Below are 11,312 nucleotides of genomic sequence, written 5' to 3' on the forward strand. Positions count from 1 at the left end.
GGAAGCAGTCCACACAGCAGATTCACAGAATGACAATCACTTTAAACAGCACTCTGTGTTAACTGTTAAATCAACAACAGGAGGCACTAGGTACTTACTCCCCATGTTGGAACTCTGTCCTTAATGAGGTGTGCTATGAGAATTAATGGTAAAATTTGTCTTCAAACTGTACTTTATACTTTGTGTGTCTGTGTTCCAATTTCCAGCCTCCTGGAGCAGTCCCAGAATGAGCCTCACTGCAAACCTGGGAGGTTTCAGCCAGGCTGCACCACGGCAGGCAGAATGACGCCCCTCCAAAGAGGTCCACATCTTAATCCTGGATCTGCTGAATATGTGGTATTACAGTGCAAGAGGAACTTGGCAGATGCGACTAAGGTGAGGACAGTGAGATGGGAGATTATGCTGGGTATCCTGGCTGGGCTCAATGTGAACACGGGGTCCTTAAATGTGGCAGAAATGAGGAGTGTTGTGTGTGCAAGTGGCTCAACTGGCCATTGGTGGTTTTGCCAATGGAGGAAGGAGTCACAACCCAGAAGCACAGGATGGGAAAGAGAATGGAATCCTCCTTAGAGCCCTCAGGATGGAACACAGCTGCGCTGGCACCTTGACTTCTGCTCAGTGAATTAAACCGAGAATGCCTACTGAGGTGCTTAAGCAGAACAGTGTCCTCAGAGACACCGAGTTCTAACCTGGCTCTGTCTGCACTAACCAGCTGATTTGGGGGCCAACAAGGCCTGTCTCTGTGCCTGTTTTCTCTCTCTCTCTCTCTCTCTCTCTCTCTTTTTTTTTTTTTTCTTTTGACAGGCAGAGTGGACAGTGAGAGAGAGAGAGACAGAGAGAAAGGTCTTCCTTTTTCCGTTGGTTCACCCCACAATGGCCACCGCGGCCGGCGCACCGCGCTGATCCGAAGGCAGGAGCCAGGTGCTTACCTTGGTCTCCCATGGGGTGCAGGGACCAAGCACTTGGGCCATCCTCCACTGCACTCCCGGGCCACAGCAGAGAGCTGGCCTGGAAGAGGGGCAACCGGGACAGAATCCGGCGCCCCGACCGGGACTAGAACCTGGTGTGCCGGCGCCACAGGTGGAGGATTAGCCTAGTGAGCCACAGCGCCGGCCTGTGCCTGTTTTCTCACCTAATGTGTGCTGGGCACCATTATCTCACAAAACCCAGTGAGCATTGGTATTTCTCATCCCTGAATGGCCTTAAGCAGGGAAATGAAATTCTCAGATCTGTGCTTCAGGCTGCAGTATGAAAAATGGCTGGCTCTTTCTGATCCATATTTTCCAAAAATATTTCCAATCTTTGTAAGGCTTAGTTCAAATTTTATCTCTTTCATAAGTCCCCTTCCCACTGTGCCTGACTTCTTAGTCCAAATTCTTCTCTATGTGGTATTCCCCATAAAAGAGAACTACATACTCTGTTAATGCCTTGAAATTGGGAATCGTGTTTTTCATCCTCATGTGCTCCATGGGGACAAGTCCACACAAGGACACAATAAATGTCACAGAATTATCCTCTGCACTGAAAAAACCAATTCAGTGCGACAGAGGAGAGAATAAGTGAGTCATTCAATACTTGTTTGGGACTCAAGCCTTCTTTTGATAATGGAGTTTATCTGCAAGCTTCAAGATGTGTATGATTAAGCACCACAGGATGTATTTCCCCTCACTCGGAAAGGTTTCCATCTGCCTGGAGTGTTGGTGTTGAATGGAACTGTCTGGAAATAAGCCCTTATTGTCACAGGGCCTTAATCATATCTTGCAACTTTGAAGCCTGAGAGTTTCCTTTTCACCTTGCACAATATACTGAGAGCTTTGCCTACACCGGGTTATTGATAAATGGGAATGAGCAATAGTGGCCTGCTTTTTCTTTTCTTCTGGAAGTTTGGCCCATTAAATACACTCTCCCTTAGATCCTTGCAATTCAGTATTATGGAAATAAAAAAGCTTTTCTTAAACACCTGTTCCACAGTTTGAAGGTTAGTTCTCTGGTCTCATAATTTAAGTTAAAGAAAAAATCCAAAGTACCTATTATTATCTAAGGAAAGAATGGAAAATTGTTGTGCCTTTGTCTGGAACCAAGAACAGTGGGCCTAATTAATCCAGAGATTCCACTACTAATTTTTAAAAATTTGAGAGGGAGAGAGAGTGAGAGCAAGAACATGAGTGCAAAAGTGAGAACAAGTTCTCACCTACCAGTTTGCTCTTCAAATGCCACATGCCGAGGACTGGGCCAGGCTGAAGCTGAAAGCTGGGTACTCACCCAGGCCTCCCACTTGAATCACTTCCTGCCGCCTCCCGGGGTCTGTACTGGCAGAAACTGGTCTGAACTGGGAGCCAGGGCCAGGAATTAAACACAGGCACTCTGATATGGAATGCAGATGCCTTAACTACTAGGTCAAATATCTACTCCCTAAATAACTTTAAAATAATTTTACTGGTATTAATTCAAAATTGTTATGGAGACAGTCAGTTCGTCTAGCAGTTAGACATCAGTTAGGATACCTGGATCCCAGAGCAGAGTGCCTGGGTTTCGATCCCTGGCTCTTGCTCCCAATTCCAGCTTCCTGCTAATGCGGACCCTGGGAGGCAGGGGTGATGGCTCAAGTTACTGGGTTCCTGCTACCCATGTAGGAGACCTGGACTGAGTTCCTGACTCCTGGCTTGGGTCCAGCCCAGCCCTGACTAATGGGGAATGAACTAGTTGATGGCAGCTCTTTCTCTCTCTGCCTGGGTGTTTCTTTCTGCCACTCAAATAATTAATTAATTAAAAAAATTATTCTGAAACAGCAGCTGCCTCTTGGGAGTGAGCAGGAACAGGGTTTGGCTAAGAAAGGACAGGAACAATTGAGAAGATTCTGTACAGCGAAAGAAACAGTCAGGAAAATGAAGAGGCAACCAATAGAATGGGAGAAATTATTTGCAAACTACACAACCGATAAAGGATTAAAAACTGGAATCTACAAAGAGATCAAGAAACTCCACAGTAACAATACAAACAACCCAGTTAAGAAATGGGCCAAGGGACTTTAGCAGGCATTTTTCAAAAGAGGAAATCCACATGGCCAACAGACACATGAAAAAATGTTCAGGATCTCTAGCTGTCAGAGAAATGCAAATCAAAACCACGATGAGGTTTCACCTCACCCGAGTTAGAGTGGCCCGCATACAGAAATCAACAAACAACAAGTGCTGGAGAGGATGTGGGGAAAAGGGCACCCTGACCCACTGTTGGTGGGAATGTAAACTGGTAAAGCCACAGTGGAACACAGTGTGGAGATACCTCAAAAACCTGAATACAGACCTACCATGGGGCCCAGCCACCCTACTACCAGGAATTTACCCTAGGGAAATGACATCAGCAAATAAAATATCTGTCTGCACCTCCATGTTTACTGCAGTTCAATTCACAATAGCCATGGAAGCAACCTAAATGCCCATCAACTGAAGACTGGATAAAGAAACTGTGGGATACATACACTACGGAATACTACAGAGCAGTAAAAAAGGATGAAATCTGGTCCTTTGCAACAAAATGGAGCAAGCTAGAAAATGTCATACTTAATGAAATAACCCAGTCCCAAAGAGACAAATAACATAGATTCTCCCTGATTTCAGAGAATTAATAGCACTCCTAAAATGAAAGCTGTAGAAGTAAATTTGACACTTTTAGAATCAATGACTTCAATAGTCCTTGACCTGACTGTCAAGGGACAGTTTATTATTATTATTATTATTTTTTTTTTTTTTTGACAGGCAGAGTGGACAGTGAGAGAGAGAGACAGAGAGAAAGGTCTTCCTTTTGCCGTTGGTTCACCCTCCAATGGCCGCCGCGGCCGGCGCGCTGCGGCCGGCGCACCGCGCTGATCCGATGGCAGGAGCCAGGAGCCAGGTGCTTTTCCTGGTCTCCCATGGGGTGCAGGGCCCAAGCACCTGGGCCATCCTCCACTGCACTCCCGGGCCACAGCAGAGGGCTGGCCTGGAAGAGGGGCAACCGGGACAGAATCCGGCGCCCCGACCGGGACTAGAACCCGGTGTGCCGGCGCCGCTAGGCGGAGGATTAGCCTAGTGAGCCGCGGCGCCGGCCGACAGTTTATTATTGTTACTTTTTATTTTGTATATCCTTTTTTTTTCTTTTCATTTGGTTTCTTTCTTTTCTTTTTCCTTCTTCATATTATATGTTCAACTCTTTATGTAACATAGAGTTAATCATATGTATATTAAGTCAATCAGAAAAAGACCCCAGTTAAAAGTAAGAGGGGGAATAAGAGGAGGGAGGTAGTCTGTAACTGTAAAGCAGTGTAGTTCTGCACACAGTCCTACAGACTTAACTTCCAAGGGGACAGCCTAAAAACTGTCATGGGCTCCAAACCCATAGAAATCAGTGGTATAAATGCCAGCTTAACTGTTAAGATGATCATATTAAATGCTAAAGTCATCATGTAGATAGGTTTAAGTGTAAAAGTGATCATATAAATAACATCAAGTGCCTGGTAATAATAATAGAATTAAAAAGGAAGGAAAGTCCAATATGGGAAGCAGTCCACACAGCAGACTCCTAGAATGACACTCACTGTAAATAACACTCTGACCTCAGAATCAACCATTAAGGCTTCCCAGTCTGGCCTAAAGGCCTGTGAGTGCATTTCAGGCATGGACAGCCAAGACTCTGTGGCAAAAAATATCCTACACAGAGGATCTCTGTGAGACCTCAGTGGGAAGAAAGGGCCATCAAGGAAGGATATACTCTTCTCAGAAAGGAGGAGAGAACATCCACTTTGCTTATGGGGAAAATGCCCCTGGCTCCTGGCTTCGGATAGGCACAGCTCCAGCCATCGCGGCCAGTTGGGGAGTGAACCAGCAGATGGAAGACCTCTCTCTCTCTCTGCCTCTCCTCTCTCTGTATAACTCTTTCAAATAAATAAATAAATAAAAATCTTAATTAAAAAAAAAAGCTTCCACAGCCTTGGCAGCCCATGGCAAGAGCCTTAAGTGATCACGGATGTCATAAATATGAGTGTTAATTGTTAAAGGAACAGCAGAAGTCACTGTGCACTTACTCCCCATGTAGGACCTCTGTCCATAATGAGTTGTACTATGAGAATCGACTGCAAATCTTGTTCTCAAACTGTACTCTATATGGTGTGTGTGTGTCAGTGGGTGCAAACTGTTGAAATCTATGCTTAACATGGAGTTGGTCCTCTGTATATAAAATCAAACTAAAAATGAACCATAATGAAGAAGGAGATGGGAGAGGGGAAGGGAGGTGGGATGGGAGGTGGGGTGGGAGGGTGGGTATTGGGGAAGTTGTATCTATGAAAAATGCATTCATTAAATAAGAACTAAAAGAGGGGGGGCATGAGCTAACTTTCTGCGAACATAGTCACATTTCATAATTGGATATGGGGTGGATACATGCATACGGTCACACACTGCTTGAGGATGGGGACACACTGAGAGAAGCGTCATCGGGCAGCTTCATCATTGTGGGAGCACCATGGAGTGCACTTGCACACCCACAGACGGTACGGGCTAACTACTCGATGAAGCCTTACTGATGTACAATTTTCTGATTAGAAGTTTACTCTAAAGCAGTGATGCAAAGTGAATACATAAACCAGCACTCTCATCATCGCTGTCAGGCATTATGTAATCCCTAAGTGCAGGTGCTGTGCTCTGCGGGGTGCACCACAGCTTTGTCAACCCCAGCCTCACCACAACACAACTGATGTGCTGTGCTATGACCTTGAGGCAGCTCCAGCATCAAGAGCTAACAGGAATTTCTCAGCTCCATTATAATTTTACTGGACCACCATATCTGTGGTCTGTCCTCCTGTAGTCTGCCGCTGACTGAAATGTTGCTATGCGGCGCCTGACTGTACGCTTGTCAAAATGAAGACTATTATGCTTAGGAGAACAGACAGAAAAACGGTCACCTTGGAATACGGCTCAGCTCTCGCCGTGCCCAGGTGTCCCGCTGCCTTCGTCTGCTCAGGTGTCCACCACGGAGAGCTGGGGCTGACAGGAAAAGATGTCCTGTTCTCGCACGCTGGAAAATGAAGGGAAGACAGGGAGATGCCGGGGGAGCTGTCTAATCACGGTGCCCACCGTGAACTGCATCCGAAACGTGAGCATCTCCTCTTGTCTAGCTACAGGATGCAAAGGCGGACCAGGGGGCAGAATAGAGCTGGACTTCCTAATGTGCGGGGTCCACGCAGAGTCTTTCAGAGGATCACGAGGTCCAAACTATTCTCATAACATACTAACCGGCTTTTTGTCTTTTTAATTGACTTATTTTATAAGCAAACGGTGAAGTTCCCAAAGACTGTCTGACATGTAAGACTTTAACAAATTCAAGGCAGAACCAAGTTTGAAAATCTGTCTTAAGCCAGACATTAAAGAAATCTGCAAAGATGTAGAACAATGTTACTCTTGTTACAAATGAGACCGTGTCATTCTAATGTTTTTAGGAAAATTGTTTTGCATACAGATTTTATGTGTATGGGTAATGGTTTTTAAATGAATAAATATTTTAAGTTTCCCATTTCATTTTGTAGTAAGGCTTTATGTAAACAGGGGAAACCTTCTCACATATTGAAGATTACTTTTTTTTTTTTTTTTTTTTTTTTTTTTTTACAGGCAGAGTGGACAGTGAGAGAGAGAGACAGAGAGAGAAAGGTCTTCCTTTGCCGCTGGTTCACCCTCCAATGGCCGCCGCTGCAGCCGGCGCACCGCGCTGATCCTGGCAGGAGCCAGGAGCCAGGTGCTTTTCCTGGTCTCCCATGGGGTGCAGGGCCCAAGCACCTGGGCCATCCTCCACTGCACTCCCTGGCCATAGCAGAGAGCTGGCCTGGAAGAGGGGCAACCGGGACAGAATCCGGCGCCCCAACCGGGACTAGAACCCGGTGTGCCGGCGCCGCAAGGTGGAGGATTAGCCTATTGAGCCACGGCGCCGGCTATTTTTTTTACAACATGATTGGTTACAAATATCTTCAGAGAAAAGTATTACCCCAAAAAGGAGGCTATTGAAAAGACAGCCACTTCTGGGAATAGATCAGGAATGTATAAAGAACAAACAATTGCACCAGTTGCTGCAGATGGCTGAAACACATCCCATGTACACACCCCCCAACCTGGTGGATGAGATTAATAGCTGTCTGGATCTTTCTCAGACAGGGCTCAGTGGGTGCTTTCTTGAATGCTTTGTAGGCTTTTTAGAAGCAGTTTGCTCTCAGCCACTTTTTTATAATTAAACTGTCACAGGACACAGTATTTGTGTCCAAGTGACCCTATTTTACTATTAATGGTGTCACAAGAGCAACGATGCAGGGGCAGGCATTTAGCCTAGTGGTTAAGATGCCCACGTCCTACGTGGCGGTACTTGGGTTCAATCCCCAGCTCTGGCGTCTGCTTCCTGCTTCCTGCTGATGCAGAACCTGGGAGGCAGCCGTGAGGCCACTCTCATATGAGACCTGAATTGAGTTTCCAGCTTTGGTCCTGGCCCAGCCTTGGCCTTTGTGGACACTGGAGGAGTGATCAAGCAGATGGAAGCACTGTCTCTCTGCTCTCTTTTTTGCCTCTCAAGTAAATAAATAAATAATTTTCTTAAAGAAAAAAAGAAGAATGCAATGAAAGTACCATGGCATAAAACATGGAAAGACAGGTTAACTCTGATATCATGCTGGAGTGCCGCGGGGCATACAGGAAAAAAACAGTGCAAATATTCTTTGCGTTATGATGGGGTTACATCTTCATAAACCCATTGTTAAGTTGAAAATATATTCAATACACCTAACCTATGAACATCATAACTTAGCAATGCAGTAGACTGGGCAGAATGTGCTGGTTTTCCTCTTGTGATCACATGGATGCCTGGGAGAGCTGCTTCATTGCTGTGAGAGACGATCTTTCTGCATATCACTAGTGCAGGAAAAGATCAAAATTCAAAATGTGAAGTTCTGTTTCTAATGAATTTGTATCACTTTTGCACCATTGTAAAGCTAAAAGTTCTAAGTCAAACCATTCTCATCTGACTTACAGGGACCATCCATAAATATCGGACTAGGTATTTTATATAGTTTCAGGCATTCACTGTGGGTCTTAGAGCACATCCTGGATAGGGGAGGGCTACTATGTCAGTGTGGGTCCATTTTTGAACTCTTTATTATGTTACAGTAGTCTATGTGCCTATCCTTGCTTTAGAAGTCCCATGTTAACTACTGTAGCTTTATGGTAAACCTTGAAATCTGGTGTTTAAAACTTCAATTTTTTTTTTTTTGGACAGGCAGAGTGCACAGTGAGAGAACGACAGAGAGAAAGGTCTTCGTTTTTTCTGTTGGTTCATCCCCCAGTGGCCGCTGAGGCTGGCGTGCTGCGGCCAGCGCACCGTGCTGATCCGAAACCAGGAGCCAGGTGCTTCTCCTGGTCTCCCATGGGGTGCAGGGCCCAAGGACTTGGGCCATCCTCTACTGCACTCCTGGGCCACAGAAGAGAGCTGGACTGGAAGAGGGGCAACCGGGACAGAATCCGGCGCCCCGACTGGGACTGGAACCTGGGGTGCCGGCGCCGCAGGCGAAGGATTAGCCTAGTAAGCCGCAGCACTGGCCTCAATGTTGTTTTTTATAATTAAGATTTCTTGGATATTCTAGTCTCTTTCTATGTCCATAAACATTTTGGCTAAGTTATTGTTAAGAGTATAAAGAGGTCACAAGACAAAGGTTTTAGAGCTGCTGATTCAGAGCAGGGGCCAGCACCAAAGCTCAGCTCTACCATTTATTGGCTGTGGGACTTCAGCAAATAATTAAATTTTTCCATATTTTTGTTTCCTCATTTTTTTAAAGATTTATTTATTTATTTGAAAGGCAGAGTTAGAGAGAGAGAGAGAGAGAGAGAGAGAGAGATATTTTCCATTTGCTAGTTCACTCCCCAAATGGCCATGATGGCTGGGACTGAGCCAGGCCAAAACCAGGAGCCCAGAACTCCATCCAGGCTGCCCATGTGAGTGGAAGGAGCCCAAGCACTTCAGTCATCTTCTGCCTTCCCTGGTGAATTTCCAGGGAGCTGGATTAGAAGTGGAGCAGGTGGGACTCGAACTGGTGCTCATGACACTGACACTGCGAGCAGCTAGTTAAGCTGGCTGAGCCATGTCAGCCCTCTTGTTTTCTCATCTTTAAATTGCTCAGTACTAACACCTGTAATCTAGAATCATGTTATTAAGTATTAAAGATTACATAGATGTTTTGTGCTTGTCAAATGAGACATACACATGTATTTAAAAATAATATGAAGTCCAAGGAACCAGTCTAAAAAAATCAAAAAATAAATATGTAGCATTTTGACAATTTCAGGACACTCAGAATCCAATTGTATCAGCTTCACTTAAAAATATACAAACTAGGGCCGGCGCCGCGGCTCACTAGGCTAATCCTCCGCCTTGCAGCGCCGGCACACCGGGTTCTAGTCCCGGTCGGGGTGCCGGATTCTGTCCCGGTTGCCCCTCTTCCAGGCCAGCTCTCTGCTGTGGCCAGGGAGTGCAGTGGAGGATGGCCCAGGTGCTTGGACCCTGCACCCCATGGGAGACCAGGAAAAGCACCTGGCTCCTGCCATCGGATCAGCGCGGTGCGCCGGCCATAGCACGCCGGCCGCGGCGGCCATTGGAGGGTGAACCAACGGCAAAGGAAGACCTTTCTCTCTGTCTCTCTCTCTCTCACTGTCCACTCTGCCTGTCAAAAAATAAAAAAAAAAAATATACAAACTAACTAGCGCTGTGGCTCAATAGGCTAATCCTCTGCCTGCGGCACTGGCACCCCAGGTTCTAGTCCCGGTTGGGGCACCGGATTCTGTCCTGGTTGCTCCTCTTCCAGTCCAGCTCTCTGCTGTGGCCCGGGAGTGCAGTGGAGGATGGCCCAACTCCTTGGGCCCTGCACCCACATGGGAGACCAAGAGAAGCACCTGGCTTCTGGTTCCTGGCTTCGGATCAGCGTGGTGCACCAGTGCGCCGGCCGCAGCAGCCATTGCAGGGTGAACCAACGGAAAAGGAAGACCTTTTTCTCTGTCTCTCTCACTGTCCACTCTGCCTGTCAATATATATATACAAAGTATATAAATACATAAAATACACAAAACCCATTATATTTCTCTATACCTGCAATGAATTATTGAAAGATTAAAAATAACATTTAGTAGTAGCATCAACAAACAATAAATATCTAGGATTTCATTGTAAAAAATGCACAAGGCCTATACACTGAAAATTACAAAATGCTGCTGAGAGAAATTCAAAAAGATCAAATACATGGGGAGAGCCTCCATATTCATGGATTAGAAGACTTAGCACTGTTAAGATGTTAATTCTTCCCAACTGACCTAGGGATTCAATTCCAACCCAAACAATACCCTAGCAGGCAATTTTGTAGACAATTCCTAAAATTAATATGAAAAAGCAAATAAGGGCCAGCACTGTGGTATAGGGGGTAAAGGGTACCAGTTCAGGTCCCAGCTGCTCCACTTCTGATCCAGCTCTCTGCTAATGTGCCTGGGAAAGCGGAGGAGGATGGCCTGAATGCTTGAGCTCCTGGCTCCTGGTCTCAGATTAGCCCAGCTCCAGCCATTATGGCCATTTGGGGAGTGAATCAGTGGATTGAAAATCTCTCCCTCTCCATCTCCTACCTCTCTCCTGACCCGAAACTCTGCCTTTCAAATAATTTTTTTTAAAAAAAGCAAATAATGTAGGAGAGACAAAACAATATGAAAAAAAAAACAATGAAGTTGGAGGGCTTCTACTACCTAATTACTAGACTTACTATGAAACTAAGAAAATCAAGATCAGAAAAAGTGTAAGACTAGACATGGATTAACCAGACTGTACAGAGAAGCCAGAGATAGACGCCGACTTACAAAATGCGGGTCAATAAATTTTCTACAAAGGCGCTGGTATAACCCAAAGGCAGAAAGGAATGCCTTTTAAATACATAGCGCTGCAACAGCAAGATATCTATGTGCAGGAGAGGACCTCAACCCTTACCTTGCATCACAGACAAAAATTAATTCACTGTGGGTCACTGACCAAGATGTAAGTGCTAAAACTATGTACTATCTAGAAGGAGATAGAGTGTGACCGTGGGGTAAGCAAAGACTTCTTGGTAACAGCTTGTACTGTTTTTATTCTATTTTAGGTATTTATCCCTAAGGAATGAAAACAAGCTGACACCTGCATGTTCCCAGCAGCCTTACACTGGAAACGTCTGACTGGACCACTGGTGAATGGACATACAGTGGCACAGTCACACAGTGGCATACTCCTCGGCAATAAAG

General features: G+C 45.6%; 1 long non-coding RNA gene across 1 annotated transcript; it reads left to right on the forward strand.

Annotated features, from left to right (window-relative positions):
* On the forward strand, positions 1 to 11,312 carry LOC103352353 (uncharacterized). The gene is made up of 3 exons (XR_007911933.2): positions 1 to 90; positions 207 to 375; positions 11,174 to 11,312. It is a non-coding gene; the product is annotated as an uncharacterized lncRNA (long non-coding RNA).

This window comes from Oryctolagus cuniculus, chromosome 21 (genome assembly GCF_964237555.1).
Source record: "Oryctolagus cuniculus chromosome 21, mOryCun1.1, whole genome shotgun sequence".
Taxonomy (NCBI): Eukaryota; Metazoa; Chordata; class Mammalia; order Lagomorpha; family Leporidae; genus Oryctolagus; species Oryctolagus cuniculus.